General features: G+C 35.0%; 2 non-coding genes across 2 annotated transcripts; both read left to right on the top strand.

Annotated features, from left to right (window-relative positions):
* Positions 1-760: 760 nt before the first annotated feature.
* LOC138434870 (small nucleolar RNA SNORD34) lies at positions 761-837 on the top strand. Its single transcript, XR_011254933.1, has one exon. It is a non-coding gene; the product is annotated as a small nucleolar RNA SNORD34 (small nucleolar RNA).
* Positions 838-20320: 19483 nt separating this feature from the next.
* On the top strand, positions 20321-20393 carry TRNAR-CCU (transfer RNA arginine (anticodon CCU)). Its single transcript has one exon. It is a non-coding gene; the product is annotated as a tRNA-Arg (tRNA).
* Positions 20394-21975: the final 1582 nt, after the last annotated feature.

Here is a 21975-nt window from a genome sequence, read left to right as displayed (position 1 = left end):
CAGTCTATAAAAATAAACGTGCAAACATTGTAAAGGCTTATCACACTTATTTAACTTAAGCAAGATGCATTAATTTAAGCCAAACCTATTGCATAAATGGTCTGCTTAGCAGATTGGAATTCCCTAGTGGCTCAGATGGTAAAGAATCCATCTGCAATGCAGGAGACCAGGGTTTGATCCCTGGATTGGGAAGATCCTATGGAGAAGGGAATGACTGTCCACTCCAGTATTCTGGCCTGGAGTACTCCATAGACAGAGGAGCCTGGCAGACTACAATCCTTGGGGTCACAAAGAGTTGGACACCACTAGAGCAATTTTCACTTTCACTTTCTTTCTTTAACAGGTTAATGTAATCACACTGTAAATTACTAGTGAGAAGGTTCTTAAATAGTGATAATGAAAAAAAAAGTTTGAGAGTTTCTCAGGATATTAGGTGGAGGGAGGCTAATGGAGGAAATTCAGAATCAAAAGCCCTGAGGCCAAGAAAAAGCCCAGCTTTATGATTAGCCCCAAGAAAAATAATCATTAGATAAAAAACTAGAATGCTTTTTGGCCTTCTAAGGTCAGGCATCAAGTTTGAAGAAGGTAACATCTTCTGTCTGATGACTGAAAGTATTGGTTTTCATAGAGATGCTTGTTTTGGGAAGTAGTTTAGACTTCTGATGATGACTCTTCTTTTAGAGTCAATTCCACTGTCATAGAGGAGGGAATTAGCATAGATAAAACAAATGCTCAGAACCTTTCTAGGCAAGGGAGATGAGGGCATTAATGAGGATTTCATGTGGTACTTTCTACATTGTTTGATTAACATGCAATATCATAACTCCTGAAATGCCCACTGGAAGGGACAGTGACCTAGAGTAAGCTGCCTGCATTGATTAAGATTGGCTCAGGGAATTTGGTGGGATATGCTTATATATTAAAGGCATTAAGGAATATATCAATGTATAAACAAGGCTTGGAATACAGAGGAGCCTGCATGAATATTTACTGAACCCTCTTCCTTGTTGTGGTAGTATATTGTTGGCACACACATTTGGAGGCAATCAAATCTAAACTTTAACACATATTGCTCTGCTCCTCTATTAACTGAATTGTACAACTTGGTGCATAGTAAGCACACCAGGAATAGTGAATGATTTCCCATTTTGTCTTCTCTGTAATGTTCTTAGGACAAAGTCTGTATCATAATTTTCTTCTAGCCTCAGCACTCAACACAATGCTTAACACTTACTTACATGTAGTGAATATTTATTCAGTGAAGGTTCCATGATGCACATTATCAATTTTATGACCAAGAACAACTACCAAAGGCAATAAGGCTAGAGAGTCAACGTATTGAAAAGTAAGTTGCCAAGTCTTTCACCCAAATCTGTCATGCTAGAGAATAATGAAGGGAGATGTTCAGAAAATGAACGTAGCTCAGTGTTTTCTCATATGAAGGAAGATAATCATATTTTTTGTGTGTGCTAGTCTCAAACTCATGTCACAGAGAAAGGTCATTGGGATCAGAGATGTGACATAACCTGGTTTAAATCACATAACTGGTTCTTGTGACACTTAGGACTCAGTTCAGTTCAGTTCAGTCACTCAGTCGTGTCTGACTCTTTGCGACCCCATGAATCGCAATATGCCAGGCCTCCCTGTCCATTACTAACTCCCTGAGTTCACCCAAACTCACGTCCATTGAGTTGGTGATGCCATGCAGCCATCTCATCCTCTGTCACATAGCAAGTCTCTTAAAATTCATATCTATTGGCACTAGAAAAATACTGCATGTGATTTTTGTCAGAAGTCAAAACTATGTTGTTTAGTCACAATTAGGGGTTTTCTCCCTCTGACCTGTTGCTAGGAACAAAGTCAGCATCCCCAAAGAATATGTTGCTATCGTGATTAAGTGTTTAGAGTTAAATTCTATTTGTATCTTTGGATCCAGAAATCCCTCTTTATAAACCACCAGTTGACCTCCCAACCATACTACTCAAACAACTCAGCATTCCAGATCTACTATCTCACAAAATGTCAAGTGAGATTCAGTTTGATCTCTGCCTAGAATCCACTATGAGTGATATATTTCTGAGGTTTCTAGAACTTTTGGAAAAGATTTCCCAATGAAACTCAGATATCTCTAAGCTGAAACACAGCATTTTTCTTTCACAGTATTCAAAGACACAGAAGGGGAAATGAATGTCTAACTCCAACCAGAAATGTTAGAAGGAATGCACTTACGACATAATTACCAAGATTAGGCAAACTACCTCTTCGGTAGTTGCTGTATGTCCCTAGACGGTACTTAGTGTAATTTCACTCACTGTTTTGTCAGAAGGAAGAAGTATGTTGTGATGACACTGGGTAATTGGCAGTGCCATTTATGTGTCATCAGTGCTTACAAATTTACTCCATTGGATCTCATTATAGAAGAAATGAATTATCCTGAAACAACTCTGTGGGGCACTATTCACACCAAGTAATGTTTAGTGAAAATCATGTTTTGGCTCTTGATGTTGCTTATTTACATTTCTCAGCTTTTCGAGGAGGCAGCCTGTGTTTGCTCAGAATATTTCTTTCTATATTTAATTCTTTTAATTTAGAAATATTTAAAACATGGAAATCGGTCAGGTGTTTCAAGTACCATATAAAATTGTATTAATTGGACCAAATTATTTTAAAAGGAAATTATTTTTAAATGTATTTAAAATATATGCTTAAATATTTCTAAACTGAAATATTTCTTACAAAGATAGCTTTCTCCAGAGATAAATGAAATAAGAGTTTTTAGTAATTCTCCTGAAAATATTAAATAGAGTAACACCGAGAGAGAACAGTGCACTTTGAAGCCAGCATATCTGAATTTCAACCCCAATAAAAATTTCACAGTTGAAATATTGTAACATGGTACTTCTTATCAGTAGTGCAAAAAAATGTGTTATTTTAATGCTATGTGTGTCATCTTTCAGTAATAAGCTGCTGATAAATATACAAAAATATTAAAAACTGTTTTAACTTATTCTTGGTTGTTTTAACAATTTGGAGTTTGGAAACATTCGGATATTCCTTTAGATATTTCATATCCTTCAAACTAAAAAGAAACACACAAAAAACTTAGAAAATTGTATATGTTGTTTACTCATTGATTGTAGTTAGTAATGTTCTGAGTGAAATCTTTTGCTACCCTTCTTTCACTATGAGGCAACTAATGATTAAAAACACTTTAAAGAACCTTTTTTTTTTTTTAAATAATGCTTCAGAACTAGAATTGAGTAAAGGCAAAACAATCACTAGACTTGATTCCAAAACAAATGCATGTAAATATCAAACCTGAGATTAAATATCTTCAGAAAATAATCGCCACTTTCTTATCTCAGGGAAAGAAATATAAGCAGTATTTTGATTTCTTCAATTTAAGTAGTGTAATGATTTGGACTTGGCATTGGAAGACTTTGAACTGATGCTTTAATTATCTTGAGCTATTTATACCAACTCTATATTCTCAGTTTTGTTACCTCTAAACTGAGAAAAAAATACTAAGTACATAAGTGACTGGAGGTGGGAAGATTTTAGAAAGGTGAGAGGGAGGAAGAAAAAATGAGAAAGTAAACTGGGAAGGTGGATGGTAGTCAGATTTTGCAGAACTTTGTAGATCAGGCTTGAGTTTGACCTTTATCCTTCTTAACCCTTCAGTTCAGTTCAGTTCAGTCCCTCAGTCGTGTCTGACTCTTTGCGACCCCATGCATTGCAGCACGCCAGGTCTCCCTGTTCATCACCAATTACTGGAGTTCACCCAAACCCACATCCATAGAGTTGGTGATGCCATCCAGCCATCTCATCCTCTGTTGTCTCCTTCTCCTCCTGCCCCCAATCCCTCCTGGCATCAGAGTCTTTTCCCATGAGTCAACTCTTAGCATGAGATGGCCAAAGTACTGGAGTTTCAGCTTTAGCATCAATCCTTCCAAAGAACACCCAGGACTGATCTCCTTCAGAATGGACTGGTTGGATCTCCTTGCAGTCCAAGGGACTCTCAAGAGTCTTCTCCAACACCACAGTTCAAAAGCATCAATTCCATGGTGCTCAGCGTTCTTCACAGTCCAACTTTCACATCCATACGTGACTACTGTTCATGGGGTTCTCAAGGCAAGAATACTGAAGTGGTCTGCCATTCCCTTCTCCAGTGGACCACATTCTGTCAGACCTCTCCATCATGACCCGCCCATCTTGGGTGGCCCCACATGGCATGGCTTTGTTTCATTGAGTTAGACAAGGCTGTGGTCTGTGTGATTAGATTGACTAGTTTTCTGTGATTATGACTTCGGTGTGTCTGCCCTCTGATGCGGTCTTGCAATACCTACCGTCTTACTTGGGTTTCTCTTACCTTGGACATGGGGTATCTCTTCATGACTGCTCCTCTTAATCCTTGGAACACATCAAATATTATATAATTCCATAACTGTAGTTTAGAAATCTAACTCCGACAGTACATATGGTAAAGAATCTGTACATACTAGTACAGATAATAAAGAATTAATTTCTGGGTCAGGAAGATTGCCTGGAGAAGGGGTTGGTAACCCACTCCAGTATTCTTGCCTGGAGAATTCCTTGGACAGAGGAGTTTAGTGGGCAACAGTCCATGGGGTCGCCAAGAGTCCATGGGGTCACAAAGAGTCAGACACGAATGATCAGCTAACACTTTCACTTTTTCAGAGGTGAGAGAGGAGAGGAAGAGCAGTTAGGCTGAGATGGTATTTCAGGGGAGAGGTAATGAGATCTGAAATAGAACTGTGACTGTAGAGTGGAATTGATTCTATATATGTGAGATGTGAGAGAGGTAAAGAAGAAACTTGGTAGCGTTTAGTAACCATAAGCAGATAAGAAAGAGGGGAGATGGATGAGTAAAGGACAATTTATGTGACAATATAGGGGATAAGCAGAAGGGAAATAAAAGGAGGAATAAAGATGAGTTCAGTTTTGAACATGGTCAGTTTCTGGTGGTGGTGGACATATGTGTGTTATTGTCCCAGTCTGTTTGATAATTTGGTCCTTGTGCTCAGGACAGAGGGCAAGAATGGGAATACAAAGCTCAGAACTAGTGACATAAAAATGATACTGGGAAATATGATGTAGGTGGACTTTCTCAGAGATTCAGGTAACAGGGCATAGTGTAATAGCTTGAAATAATCTTTACAAAGTAAAGATACAGTAATGTAAGAGGGGTTCAGCAAGGAAACTGGGTAGAATTTATCGTAGAGATAAATGGAGAATCTAGATTTTTTATAACAAAAGCCAGCAAACCACAGCTATGCAGCAATTGCAAATGTTCCAGAAGAACAGGGGAGAAGGAATTGAAGAGGTCAGCAGCAAGTTTTAGAAATGGTTTCATTGTGAGATATATGTGGAAGATTTATTATAATGGAATGGAAAACAAGTGTCAGCTATATTTTCTTTTTAATTATTTTATTTATGAATGTTTACAGAAACAAAGATAGAGTGAACAAACCACCAATACTTCACCACACTTTAATCTCTTCTTTAAAGAAGAAGAAATGAAGGATTGAAAAATACAAAATTGAGTAACAATTCAAAGTATTTTAAAAACTTGCCAACAAAAATAATCATAAAATTATATATTAATAAGAATTTTTCTTTCCCACTTATTGCTTCTTCATTTTCACAGTGGAAGCAGTTGGAGATACTGGTTTCCCCTCCTTGTGTTTTTTAGCACTACTGACATCAGCAAATCAGCAAAAATTCAACTTTTAATTCTTGGCTGAACCTCTTATTATTCTGACCACTAAGGCCAAAGGATTGGGAAGCATCTCTTTTGAGAAAATATGCAGTAAATATTCATAGTTACCTGTCTGTAACAGTTTTGAAACAGATAATAGAAAAAATATATCCAGCCTTTCGATTTATTTTTTTTATTTTTTATTTTTTTTTAGTTTTAGTTTTTTATTTTTTACATTTTAAAATCTTTAATTCTTACATGCATTCCCAAACATGAACCCCCCTCCCACCTCCCTCCCCATAACATCTTTCTGGGTCATCCCCATGCACCAGCCCCAAGCATGCTGCATCCTGCGTCTGACATAGACTGGCGATTCAATTCACATGATAGTATACATGTTAGAATGTCATTCTCCCAAATCATCCCACCCTCTCCCTCTCCCTCTGAGTCCAAAAGTCCGTTATACACATCTGTGTCTCTTTCCCTGTCTTGCATACAGGGTCGTCATTGCCATCTTCCTAAATTCCATATATATGTGTTAGTATACTGTATTGGTGTTTTTCTTTCTGGCTTACTTCACTCTGTATAATCGGCTCCAGTTTCATCCATCTCATCAGAATTGATTCAAATGAATTCTTTTTAACCGCTGAGTAATACTCCATTGTGTATATGTACCACGGCTTTCTTATCCATTCATCTGCTGATGGACATCTAGGTTGTTTCCATGTCCTGGCTATTATAAACAGTGCTGCGATGAACATTAAAAACCATATGATTATCTCAATAGATGCAGAGAAGGCCTTTGACAAAATTCAACATCCATTTATGATAAAAACTCTCCAGAAAGCAGGAATAGAAGGAACATACCTCAACATAATAAAAGCTATCTATGACAAACCCACAGCAAACATTATCCTCAATGGTGAAAAATTGAAAGCATTTCCCCTAAAGTCAGGAACAAGACAAGGGTGTCCACTTTCACCGCTACTATTCAACATAGTTCTGGAAGTTTTGGCCACAGCAATCAGAGCAGAAAAAGAAATAAAAGGAATCCAAATTGGAAAAGAAGAAGTAAAACTCTCACTGTTTGCAGATGACATGATCCTCTACATGGAAAACCCTAAAGACTCCACCAGAAAATTACTAGAACTCATCAATGAATATAGTAAAGTTGCAGGATATAAAATCAACACACAGAAATCCCTTGCATTCCTATACACGAATAATGAGAAAGTAGAAAAAGAAATTAAGGAAACAATTCCATTCACCATTGCAACAAAAAGAATAAAATACTTAGGAATATATCTACCTAAAGAAACTAAAGACCTATATATAGAAAACTATAAAACACTGATGAAAGAAATCAAAGAGGACACTAATAGATGGAGAAATATACCATGTTCATGGATTGGAAGAATCAATATAGTGAAAATGAGTATACTACCCAAAGCAATTTACAAATTCAATGCAATCCCTATCAAGCTACCAGCCACATTTTTCACAGAACTAGAACAAATAATTTCAAGATTTGTATGGAAATACAAAAAACCTCGAATAGCCAAAGCAATCTTGAGAAAGAAGAATGGAACTGGAGGAATCAGCCTTTCGATTTACACATATAATAGATCTCCATTCACATCCTTTAAGATTTGGCAAGAAACTACATGCGTTATAATCAGATTAGAAAAACTATCAAGAAGCTACATATTTTACTTCTATCAAATACTATGCTGACCTTCATGGTTCAGCTATTCTGTTTAACAGTTTTTACTCTGTACACTCTTAAAGGCATAAAATATCACATCCTTTTTTCTTTTTTCACACCTAAGCAGCTTATCAAGCATAGCTAACTCCTCTGTCCCAATTCAAAAGATAATGAGAATCACCTAAAGCTAGTGAAACACTCACCCAGCAATGTGCAGTATGCTGATGTCTGCATTCTTTAACTTCACTCATACATATAATCAGAATCTGTATCTGCATGGCAACCAGACATATTAGGTGGATATGAAATTTTTTTTTTTAATGAAGAGTTAGATCTCACCAACCAAGCTTTAAAAGATTGCAGATTTTCCTAGAAAGCAGAAGACTTAAAACTGGCATCTCTTGGTATTATACGTAAAAATCATTGAATGATGTATCAGCGGAAAGGAATGGAGGCTACGTGAAAGTGTTGTGCTGTGTGCCATCCAGCTCTGGACCAAAGAATGTGCCATAAGATATAGAGTTGTTTCTAAGAGTAGACTTAGGAAAGATTACCCATAAGAGGATGGGAACAGATACTCTCAAAAAGCACCTATGTATCTCCCAATGTCAAGTGACAACAATCAGTTCTCATACATTGAGCATTTGTTGAAAATTCCTTGAAAATTCTATTTTGTAAAAGTAAAATTAGCACATAATCAGCAATGCTTTTCCTGGGATGACATTTGATACGTTGAGATATACTAGAATCTTGATTGTGCAAATCCATATATAATCAACAGCTTGGCTTTTCACTTGAGAGCTTATCACAGTTTTTAAATAATTTCTTCCAAATGTGCAGGAAGCCACCATTCAAATATTTCTCCCCTTCCTTATATAATCTTTAATAGACTACAGTAATGCCTCCAAAACCAGTATAATCTCTATTTCAAGCTATTCTCATATTGCATGAAGTGAAATGAAGTGAAAGTCAGTTTTGTCTGACTTTTTGCAACCCCATGGACTATACAGTCTATGGAATTCTCAAGTCCAGAATACTGGAGTGGGTAGCCTTTCCTTTCTCCCGGGGATCCTCCAAAACTCAGGTATCAAACCCAGGTTCCCCCACTGCTGGTGAATTCTTTACCAGCTGAGCTACCAGGTAACTTCAGTTGCTTTTCTTCTTTTGGCTAGTAGATTGTTTCCATTGAATCTTGCAAAGGCCAAATTCAATAGGGCCTTATAGAACATTATAAAAACTATTAGTTATATTTTATGGCCCACCAAGGCAAAATTGCATGTGGAAAATCTACTTCAGATAGATTTCATTAATAAGATTTACTATCTCTCTATCTTATACAAAATGTAATACTGCATTGTTTGGACTGTTTCAAAACACTTTGAAATCATCTTTGGTTTACTTGCCAAATCTCTCTCTCTGCCATGTAGGAAAGAATCTAGTATAGCGTGCATGTTTATGTGCTCAGTCACTTCAGTCGTGTCTGGCTCTTTGTGACCCTGTTGACTGTAGCCCACCAGGCTCCTCTGTCCATGGGATTCCCCAGGCAAGAATACTGGAGTGGGCTGCCATGCCATCCTTCAGGGTATCTTCCATCTGGTATACAGTAACTACTTAATACACATTTTTTAATTGCGTATTGAATTTGTCACATATATAGGACTGGAACATGTTTCTTTTTAAATGTATTTTTAATTGGAGGATATTTGCTTTACAATGTTGTATTAGTTTTTGCCATATAAGAGCATGAATCAGCCATAAGTATGCATATATCCCCTCCGTCTTGAACTTCCCTCCCACCTCTCACCCCATCCTACTCCTCTAGGTTGTCAAAGAGCAACAAGTTGAGTTCCCTGTGTTACACAGCAACTTTCCATTAGCTATATGTTTTCTGTATGGTAACATATGTGTTTCAGTGCTGTTCTCTCAATTCGTCTCTCCCTCTCCTTCCCCCACTGTGTCTGTTCTCTATTTCTGGGGTCTCTATTCCTGCCCTGAAAATAGGTTTATCAATACCATTTTTCTAGATTTCATATATATGCATTAATATATAATATTTGCTTTTCCCTTTCAGACTTCACTCTGTAGAGTGAAGGTTCATGCACCTAACTAGAACTAACTCATATTTGTTCCTATTTATGGCTGAGTAATAGCCCATTGTGTGTTGGAATACATGTATGTACATGTGTATTTTTCAACAATAAGTTATCACCTCATACCAGTCAGTAAGACCATCATCAAAAAAATCTACAAATGATGCTGGGGAAGGTGTGGAGAAAAGGGAACTCTCTTGCACTACTGGTGAGAATGTAAATTGATACAACCATTATGGAGAACAATATGGACATTCCTTAAAAAGCTAGGAATGAAACCACCATATTGATTCAGCAATCCCACTACTAGGCATATACTCTGAGAAAGCCATAATTCAAAAAGACGCATGTACTCCAATGGAAAACTCCTGTTAGTGTTGTTTGTAGTTGTACAGAAACTCAGAAACAGCAAATCATGTTTTTAAGTAGCATGGCAGAACTGTAGCTTTTTGATAAACTAGTGCTATGATGACTAAGCTGACAAAAATCTTGTTCATGATTCAATGTATTTGAATAATAAAGGCTTATAGTAGTTACAGATGAACATGTTTATATTTCTGTATTGTAGATTTCATAAATGCACCTTTTAATTATTTTTGAACTATAGAGAATATGTTTTTTCACTTGATGAAATTGTTAATATGAATATAATAAAAACTCAAAAGAAGTTTAATTTCATCTTATAGATATCTGGACTTGATAACATTTCTACATATCAAAAGGAATATTTTAAATGTATACAAATATAAAGTTCACCTAAAGCAAAAAATATATATAAAATAATTATATCTAAAAAATAGTAATGATAAATGCATAGATTTTTTCCTCTTTTTAAAATAATTGAGCATTTATTATTTTACCTATAGTAATTATATATGATATCATTAAAGAAAGTCAATATATATGCACTATATATTGACCATATATAATTTAATATTAAATTATGCATACATTTGATATAATAATTATATAATTATAATATATTTCCTTATAGGACAATAGTAACATACTCAGAAATTATTCAAGATACTTCATATCCTTTATATAATTCCTGTGAAAATCATATGGAACATATTTTATTTCTATGTATTTAATATACAAGGAAAATAAGGTCTCATGATAAGTATAAATGCAGAGCAGCAAGAAGTCTACTCAAATTTTGATTTTGTTCTTGAACCTATGTTTAATCATTTAAATTGTCATTATACTTACCTATCTGTTGGAGTGTATATTCTAGGGAGACATGGAAAATTTATTTCTTTAAAGAGTCATACTTAGATAGTCAAGAATATTGTGAAATGTTTATAAAAAGCTGAATTTAGGTATTTAACAATCCATAGGTTCATAAAAGAATATTAAAATCTTTTAATATAACTATTTGATATCATGCTGAATATATTGATAGTATGAACAATTTTTAAAATACGCCTGGTGAGATCAAGTTTCACAGAAACTCTATGAATCAGTTGGGCTAACAGAGGGATTCTTAAAGATAAACTGAAATTGAACTTGATATGAAGTTTTACTAGAATACTGTTGTTCTGGTGATGGTTAAAGAATGATCATGTACTAGCTCTCTTTGATTTTGGAAACATATAAAAGGAAGAATGTAAATTTATTTTCAATTATAAGATAACATGATAGGGACAACTATACTTATTTAAACAATACAGAGTCTAATTATAAGTGAGAAAAGCTGTATTTGTGTGATTGTGTCTTATATCCAGAAAACAGATGCACATTCATACCTTAAATATTTGGACTTCTGAACTAGTATTCTTTAATAATAAGTAATAGAATTCATAGTTTTGGATGATTTAGAATTACTAAATTTTAGAGCTTTGGTGTTGGTTCAGCACTTTGTTTTGCAAATAGGGGAACTGACCCAGAGTAGATGAGCCATGAATAGAATGGGCTTCTTGTGATTTCTAATGAAGTAAACTTGACAACACTATATTAAGTAACAGACCAGTTTCATGCTAAGACAGAGCCTGGTTGTCTCTGGGGGAATGGAACCTGAGAATTAATTCAGTTGTATACTGCAGAGTTAATAAGACCTTAGCTATAATGCATCTTGAATCAGTGACTTACACAACTTAGATTGATTTAGCTGAAGAGACGATATAACAGAAAGCAAATTTTGAGTTCAAATGAAGAACACTTATTTTGAAAAGTAATTTATGCTTTTAACATTTTACTTTCCTTAAAGTTCCATAATTTTACAATTATATAAAAATAACAGATTTGGAGTCCAATTTTTAATTGCTGATTAAGTTACACAGTTTTATTTTCATTCCTTTTTGTGTAGTCATTTTGACTGTAAAGATCCTTGACAGTTTTTATTTTTAGAAGAGAGGCTTGACATAGCCTTTGTACATTGAGTGTGTTTGTTCCCTATTAATTTTGTTTCACTGACATAATAACTTGTTATGTATGTTTTCAATAGCTTTGTTATTATGCACCTGTAGAACAATTTTCCAATTAGTTGTGTTCTAGACTTCCATAGTTTTTTCATCTCTGTTTTGATTAAGATAATTCATGATACAACTCCTTGTAATGATATATCTTGGAGTATTTATAATCCCACTTCAAATATTTTTCCTCACTTCCAAATGTAAAAGTTACTGTGCTTGGAAGAAGTATGGTTTATTGAGTAAGCAAGCTCACAATTAATTATAAAGAAATAGGTTATGTAATACAATGAAGACTTTCTATTTGTCCAGTAATCTGTGTGATTATCTGCATGTAGGTAAAATGGTTTTTTCTATTCTTATGAGTAAAAATGGTATTTCTACTCCTAGCGGTAGACTTTACTATCTTGCAAATATCTTTACACTTTTGGAATTTTCCTTGTAGAGTCAATTTTTAAAAAGTTATATCCTACATTAGCATTTTTAAAAGTTACAAAGCTGCTAAATGTAACATATAAAAATCTGTTTTTTTTTACTTAAATTTATGTGCCTCTATAAATAGTAAAGGCTGTTTATTTCCTATACCATGCTAACAGTTTGAATATAGCTTATACCTGAATATTATTACATGTTGAACTGACTAGTGTTAGTGACATTGAGTACTGTATTGTAATGAGAGCATTCTTTAGTGACAAATTATTCCTTTTGATGCCCTTTGAAAATGACAAAGTCCTACTTGCAGAGAAGATTATATAGTTTTATCTGAAACACCTTTCTAGATTTTTTTAATAAATAGCAAAGCCTTATGAAAATAGTTTTAGGTGATATAAAACCACTTAAAAAGAACTATTTCAAAGGATATTGGCTCTAGGAGGAGAATATATCCACATTTGTAAAATACATGATCAGGACTATCTTGATTATTATATTTCTTACATGTATCATTTATATCACAGATGATTTTTCCTAGTAATTTTGTTCATAGTTAATAGCTAAAATATGTATATGGTATGGAATAATTAGACATGATAGCAACAAGAATGCCTATCATCTGTCATAAATGAAGTGCAAGGTAATTCAATGTGTTTTGCATTGGCTAGAGTAGCTGATGAAATAAATAGAAGATGTGACATGATGTCTCTTTCATCTACAAAAGTATCAGCTCAGAGGTTATACTTCATTAGCTTCAAATGTAGCATGCATAATAAAGGAGGAAAGCAGAGCAGTTCTTTGATTCACTGTGAAAAAGCCTATCAGACCCCTTTCAAGTGACAGTTTATTAAATAAGTTGAATAGTGGAAAATATTGCAACTGGAGCAAAATCATAACCCTATGTTTGGCACTCGATTGAAAGTACAGATGACAATGTTGTGTTTCAATTTGGTGTTTACAAATTGAATGACAAAAGATAGGCAGTACTCTGAATTTAATGGCTTTTAATTTTTCTCTTTTACTTCTTTTCTTTCATCTTTTTTTTTGTATTCGTTGATTGAATCTGAAAAAGAAATGGAAAATGACTTGATTACAAAGTGCAAAATGGTTTTAATTTCTTCAATATGGAGATAGTCAAGTTAAATGTGTGACACATATGTGGAGAAACAGTGTGTCTGTCTCTGTACTCATCTTTGATGTACTTGGGGGATGCTCTGCAAAGACATCATCTTCAGGCTCTCTCTCTCCCCTTGGTCAATGATTAATTTATTAATTCATTAATGATTCATTTATTCATTGCTTCTTCTGTAGAGTCAATCCACCAAATATTTTGTCATGCTATATTTTATGATGTAATCTCTAAGCTGCGGAATCTAAAATGTAAGCATAGCCATTGCCCTTAAGGGGATTATAATATATATTATTGTTTAATATTTTTTTGCAGAGTCAGGAATTACCTAGTATTAAAAAAATGCCAAACTCCCTTCTTCACTCACATACCTTCACTTTCAAAATAGGTGAAATATTTATTACTTCTTTTGATTAGGTTAGTTGATTCTGAATTGTACTACAGCAACACATCGTGTATCTCCAGTTGCATATTTATCAGAGTTTGTAATAATTTCTCATTGTTTAACTTTTTTTTATCTGCTAGGCTCTAAGGTCAGATCCTGGGATAATACCCATCCCCTCTGTACCACCAAAACCTAGTAGCAAGGTTTTGTAGTTTAGTAGTTAAGATAATCATTTTTCCCTAGTATTCATACTTTTAAAAATAAAAGTTTTTCACCTTTGCTACTGGGAAACACGGAGTCCCTTTCAGGAATGAGTATGCTTCAACTGGTGCAGATATTCACAGTACTGCATCAAGTTCACAATGTGCTTACTTTGAAATACATCTGAAATAACTGTCACTGGTCTAAGCAGACTTTGGGAAGTGCTGTGATTAAACTGCTAAGGAGAATCTTCCAGGTATTTGCTGTAGTTTAATGTGCTATACCTGCATTTAATCTCTGATAAAAACATTTAGATGCTCATTACAAAAATATATAGTGCTAATGCTTCATAAATATCATCCTCATTTACAGTTGAGCTAGAGAAGTAATTTGACATTCAGTTCCTTCCATTGTGTGATGTTACTGGTTTTCAAGTACAGCTTTAACTTCTTTGATTCATGACACTGACACTCAAAAGCTTCTGTCAACCAATTGTAAGGTCAAGATTGAGGCAGTGGATCCATTGCGGTTTTGATAGAACAAAGGGTCTGTGCTCTGTGACCTATTTGGTAAATTAAGTTTCCTAAAATCAACTGAGTGACAGAGATGAGGTATGAAGAAAGCTGCCTTTCATTTTTTAGCTTTTTCTAACTGAAGGAGATTTCATGGTAAGTATGAAAGTTCCATTCTGGACATAATAAAATTACCTGTGCTCACAAAATAAACTAGACTAAAGCTTCCTGCAGTATTCTCGTTGAATGGACAGAAGGTTTTGGGGGGCACCAAGAGACATGTGTCCTTTTGTACATTCTGATATCCATTTAATCATCTGGACACAATGACATTCTTTTCTACTCATTAGGAAATGTCAGATACGAAAGTTGTCCAATTGCTTTCATATACTTAGTGAAGCCTTCATGTTACAGAGATGGATAGTTTAAATTGTTAACCTGTGATTTCTGTGAAGTTACATTATATTATCCTTTCTATTTATAAATGTCAATATACTTTAATATATGAGGAAATAATATCACATTTCAGTGAAATGAGTTCTATGATTAATAGCTAATATACTTCAACTGAAAAATGTATGATAATTATAATGCCTACATGGAAACTTAAGATTCTCAGAGAACATATTTTAAAATTGATCCATTTCAAGTTTTAATTCTTACTAAAATAACAGGTTGGGCTTCCTGAGTGGCTCAGATGGTAAAGCTTCTGCCTGCAATGTGGGAGACCTGGGTTCAATCCCTGAGTCAGGAAGATCCCTTGGAGAAGGAAATGGCAACCCACCCCAGTACTCTTGCCTGGAAAATTCCATGGACAGAGGAGCCTTGTAGGCTACAGTCCATGGGGTTGGGAAGAGTCCGACACAACTGAGCAACTTCACTTCACTTAACATAACAGTTTAGAAGCACAAAAATTCATTTACTTCAACCAAGTAAAAATGTCTTGTTTTTATATTTCCAGTTTGTAATTTGGAACAGTCAATAAGAAATGAATATTTGGTCTTCTGTGAGACTACATTTATATATCACCAATTTCACACAATAAATGAATGCTTATTCTTTGAATTAATTTTATTTTTCAATCTTGGTACCAATTCACAGACGATTATTTCATGGGTTTTCTATTTTAGGAAATTTAAATTTGACTGCTTTAACACTTCCATTGACACTTGCTAAGGAAGTGGAAATAGTGTACTTTTTTAAAAATAAAAAATCTTTAAAAATATTCCTTTTGGGGAAAGAAGACAATTATTGTATTGTCGCCTTTTTTTTACTAATTCTATTCATCACTTCATGGGAAGTAGATGGGGAAACAGTGGAAACAGTGTCAGACTTTATTTCTTTGGGCTCCAAAATCACTGCAGATGGTGATTGCAGCCATGAAATTAAAAGATGCTTACTCCTTGGAAGGAAAGTTTTGACCAACATAGATAGCATATTGAAAAGCAGAGACATTACTTTGCCAACAAAGGTCCGTCTAGTCAAGGCTATGGATTTTCCAGTGGTCATGTATGGATGTGAAAGTTGTACTGTGAAGAAAGCTGAGTGCCGAAGAATTGATGCTTTTGAACTGTGGTGTTGGAGAAGACTCTTGAAAGTCCCTTGGACTGCAAGCAGATCCAGCCAGTCCATTCTAAAGGAGATCGGTCCTGGGTGTTCTTTGGAAGGACTGATGGTAAAGCTGAAACTCCAATACTTTATCCGCCTCATGCAAAGAGTTGATTCACTGGAAAAGACTCTGATGCTTGGAGGGATTGGGGGCAGGAGGAGAAGGAGACAACAGAGGATGAGATGGCTGGATGGCATCACTGACTCAATGGACATGAGTTTGAGTGAACTCCAGGAGTTGGTGATGTACAGGGAGGCCTGGCATGCTGCAGTTCATGGGGTTGCAAAGAGTTGGACATGACTGAGAGACTGAACTGAACTGACAGAACTATTTGATTAAAAAAATAAAAAATAGTGTTATCAAAGATCAAAGAATAATTAGAAATCAATACAATAATATACAATAATTTAAGTTAGTGTGATAGCTTTTTTTTTTCTTTAACTGACCTTGTAGGCTGACTTCTGTATAGCTTATTTTTGATAACTTGCATGATGTTGGTCAATTTATTTAACAAACACACCTACATTCTTAATCTATAAAATGAGACTCATGATCTGTTTTGCTTCAATGTCTTAAAATTTAGTGAGAGAATATTCATAAAAATACTTTATACATGATAATCCTAATTGTATAGTCATTAAGTCATATCTGACTCTCCACAACCCCATGTAATACAGCATGCAGGGCTCATCTCCCTTCCACTATCTCTCAGAGTTTGCTCAGATTCAAGTCCATTGAGTCAGTGATGTTGTCTAACTATCTTGTCCTCTGTTAGCCCTTTCTTATTTTGCCTTCAATCTTTCCCAATATCAGCATCTTTTTCAATGAGTCAGCTCTTTGTATCAGATGGCCAAAGTATTGGAGTTTCAGCTTCAGCATCAGTCCTTAAAATATAGGATTAATTTCCTTTAGGATTGACTGGTTTGATCTCATTGCTGTCCAAGGGACTCTCAAGTGCCTTCTCCAGCACCATAGTTCAAAATCATCAGTTCTTAGGCACTCAGCCTTCTTTATAGTCCAATTCTCACATCCATACATGACTACTGGAAAAACCACAGCTTTGACTCTATGGATCTTTGCTGGCAAAGTGATGTCTCTGCTTTTTAATAGGCTGCCTAGATTTCTCATAGGTTTCCTAACAAAAGAGCAAGTATCTTTGGATTTCATGACTGTAGCCACTGTCCAAAGTGATTTTGGAGCCCAAGAAATTAAAATCTGTCACTGTTTCCACTTTTACTCCATGTATTTGCCATGAAGTAGTGGGAACACAATCCATAATCTTAATTTTTTGAATGTTGAGTTCTAAGCCAGCTTTTTCACTCTTCTCTTTCACCCTCATCAAGAGGCTCTTTGGTTCCTCTTCACTTTCTGCCTTTAGAGTGGTATTGTCTGCATATCTGAGGTTGTTGATATTTCTCTTGGCAGTCTTAATTCTGGCTTGGCATTTTGCATGTTGTACTCTGCATATAAATTAAATAAACAGGGTGACAATATATAGCCTCATTGTACTCCTTTCCCGATTTTGAACCAGCCCATTGTTCCATGTCAGATTCTAACACTTGCTTCTTGACCCGCATCCAGGTTTCTTAAGAGACAGATGAGGTGACCTGGTATTCCCACCTCTTTAAGAATTTTCCACAGTTTGTAAAGTACTTAATAATTATTACTAGCTTTCTAAAAAATATATGTAGGTAATATGTTCTTAATTTATCTTATGCTTGTTGATTCTTGTTTATTTTAGGAGGAATTAAACTTGCAAAGTATTAGTTCTGAAAGGTGACAGTGAATAAGACAATCTGCTCATTTTGAGAATTTTTTAAAAATTACATGGCATCTTTAGAAAAATTGGAGATGAATTTCAGTTTATTGTGGCTTGATTCATGGGAGACAATTTTAATTGACATGTCCTTTTGCCTTCTAGGAATATATTGTACACAAATGAAGGTTAAATTTGCTATATGACAAATTATTGTGTGTTCTTTTTCCAACTGCTTGTACTCTTAATATCTCATTAATCCATATGTATTCACAGATTATTTGACAATTCAGTGAAAAGTTAAAATGATCAGTATTACTGTTTTCGATAATCTCTGAAACTACTTTTAATAACTAATCATGAGACACTTCTGGCCATTGCCAAAAGTTACTGCTATGTAAGATAATTCTTTATAATAATCTTACCATCTCTTACCTCCAAAAGCCTCATATCTTTTCCTTATCAATTGGTTCTTGACATTTCCAGAATAGCCATTATTCTGGATGTAATTGTAGGTGTTACTGATACAGTTTTTGTTTTTTTCCTCTTTCTGACTGAAGTCTGATCGATTTACAATATTATATTAGCTTTTGGTGTATAGCTTAATGATTCAATATTTTATAGGTTATACTCCATTTAAAATTATTGCACCAGTCAGAATGTCTGCGATCCAAAAATCTGCAAGCAATAAATGCTGGAAAGGGTGTGGAGAAAAGGGAACCCTCCTACACTGTTGGTGGGAATGCAAACTAGTACAGCCACTATGGAGAACAGTGTGGAGATTCCTTAAAAAATTGCAAATAGAACTGCCTTATGACCCAGCAATCCCACTACTGGGCATACATACCGAGGAAACCAGAATTGAAAGAGACACATGTACCCCAATGTTCATCATAGCACTGTTTATAATAGCCAGGACATGGAAACAACCTAGATGTCCATCAGCAGATGAATGGATAAGAAAGCTGTGGTACATATACACAATGGAGTATTACTCAGCCATTAAAAAGAATTCATTTGAATCAGTTCTGATGAGATGGATGAAACTGGAGCCGATTATACAGAGTGAAGTAAGCCAGAAAGAAAAACACCAATACAATATACTAACACATATATATGGAATTTAGAAAGATGGCAATGATGACCCTTTATGCAAGACAGCAAAAAAGACACAGATGTGTATAGTGGAGTTTGGGACTCAGAGGGAGAGGGAGAGGGTGGGATGATTTGGGAGAATGACATTGAAACATGTATACTATCATGTAAGAATCGAATCGCCAGTCTATGTCCAATGCAGGATATAGCATGCTTGGGGCTGGTGCACGGGGATGACCCAGAGAGATATTATGGGGAGGGATGAGGGAGGGGGGGTTCATGTTTGGGAACGCATGTACATCCGTGGTGGATTCATGTCAATGTATGGCAAAACCAATGCAGTATTGTAAAGTAAAATAAAATAAAAATAAAAATATAATAAAAGAAAAAAATTATTGCAACTTGAATTTGCCACACACTGATAACTAATATTTACATTGTACTTACATTCTATTAGGTATTATATGTAATCTAGAGATGATTTTTTGGGCTTCCCTGGTGGCTCAGATGGTAAAGAATTTGCCTGAAATGTGGGAAACCTGGGTTTGATCCCTGGGTTGGAAAGATCCCTGGAGAAGGAAATGGCAACCCACTCCAGTATTCTTGCCTAAAGTATTCCATGAACAGAAGAGCCTGGCTACAGTCCATAGGGTCGCAAAGAGGCAGACATGACTGAGCTACTTAAATTTTCACTTTCTTTGCAGAGATGATTTAAAGTGTATAGAAGAGTGTATGCATATATGCAAATGTTCACCTTATTCCACAAGAGACTTGAATATTCATGGATTTTGGGGTCCTTAGGTCTGTCTTGGAACCAGTTTCCTTTGGATATGGAGGGATGGGGCTTCTCAGGTGGCAATATAAGTAAAGAGTCTGCCTGCCAATGCAGGAGACATGAGAGACACAGGTTCAATCCCTGGGTCAGGAAGATCCCCTAGAGGAGGGCTGGCAACCTACTCTAGTATTCTTGCCTGGAGAATCCCATGGACAGAAGAGCCTGGCAGTCTAAGTCCATAGGGTCACAAAGAGTCAGACATTACTGAAGTGACTTAGCACACACAAACACACATGGAAGGATGATGTATAGGACTGAGAATTCAACCAAACTTTTAAATAATAATGTTATCTTTAATTTTAAATATTCCCAGAGCAGATAAATACTTTATCACATGAGATTACCATACCTCTGACATGCAATCTAGTAAAATATTGAATATGACAGAATGCTATAAACCAAACTGATATATAACCATAAAAATATTCTAAATGAGGGACTTCCCTGGTGGTCCAGTGGCTAGGACTCCGTGCTCCTGATGCTGAGGGCCAGGGTTCAATTCCTGGTCAGGGAACTAGATGTCCCACATGCTACAAGTAAGACCTGGCTCAGCCAAATAAGTAAATATAAAAAAAAATTCTAAATGAAATATAAGTAATTCAATACAGCATCATACTAAAAGAGTTCTTTGGTATGATTTTTAACTTTTTGATCTAGGATTGCAAGGATAACTGATGACAGGAAAAACCACTTAACATGCTTTACTGCATTAATAGATTAATGTAATCACTGCAGATATAAAAAGGCATTTGATAATTTCAACACTCATTTCTGATTAAGTTTAAAACTCTTCTGCATTTAAAATTAGAGAAAAAATTCTTATCATGAGAAAAAGATATATTTTAAAAATCAACAGTAAACATGGTACCTAATGTGGAAACTCTTAAGCATATTTCTATTAAAATTAGGGAAAAAATATGGAAACCCACAATCACTGGTGTGTGTGAAGTCGCTCAGTCCTGTCTGACTCTTAGCGACCCCATGGACTGGGGCCTACCAGGCTCCTCCCTCCATGGGATTCTCCAGGCAAGAGTACTGGAGTGGGTTGCCATATAATTTTAATATGTCCTAATAGTAGTCAATATGACAAGGCAAAAATAAAGTAAAATTGATGTTTCAAAAAGAGATAAAATGCAGTATTTTCAGACAATGTGTTTTCTTTACCCTCAAATTCAACAGTATATGTATTGCTGCAGACTTTCAGAAGGCAATTTATTCATGCTTATTCAAATAAAGAATACACAGTCAGTTTCTGTAGGCCTATTTGATAGATACTAATGGAGTTATTAAAGAGTATATTGAAAAATATATTCAGTTAAGCCAATAAAAAATCAGAGAAAATACTGAGTAAATAAATGAATGTATCTATTTCATAGACTAATTTGTGTAAGTTGATCAGTCAAATCCAACTTTTTGTGACACCATGGACTGTAGCCTGCCAGGCTCCTCTGTCCATAGAATTCTCTAGCCAAGAATACTGGAGTAGGTAGCCATTTCCTTCTCCAGGGTAATCTTACTGACCCAGGTATCAAACCTGGGTCTTCCACATTGCACGAAGATTCTTTACTGCCGGAATCATTGACAACTTTTATACTTTATTTAAAAAATGAGTTGCTCCATCTCTGTACTGATGTGATAGATCATTGTAAAGTGTTAAAATGTTAAATGTATATATATATACATATAAAACTTATAAGCTATGTAAAGCTGGTGTACACTATATATATTATAGATTACATATATATTTGAAGATATATATAGCATAGCATATATAAAGAAGATACATGTTATATACAGATTGATGATTACATATATATTATATATATGGTTGAAGATTAAATTATATATAAATATATATTCTAGAATAATGCAATTTTATGTTTGATTCAACTCAACTTGTTACACATTTACTGAAATCTTCATAAGACTAAGATATATTAGGATTCACACAACTTGAAAAAGATTCCTTTACTCAAAAATTAGTTCTGAAAAATAGAAAGGTTATCAATGTTAGATAAATTTTCAGATGTTGCAGTGAGTGTTCAGTTCAGTTGCTCAGTCATGTACAACTTCTTGAGACCTCATGAACCACAGCA

This window comes from Ovis canadensis, chromosome 2 (assembly GCF_042477335.2).
Source record: "Ovis canadensis isolate MfBH-ARS-UI-01 breed Bighorn chromosome 2, ARS-UI_OviCan_v2, whole genome shotgun sequence".
Lineage (NCBI taxonomy): Eukaryota > Metazoa > Chordata > Mammalia > Artiodactyla > Bovidae > Ovis > Ovis canadensis.
The sequence above is the reverse complement of the archived record's forward strand: the minus strand, read 5'-3'. Positions and strand labels throughout refer to the sequence as shown.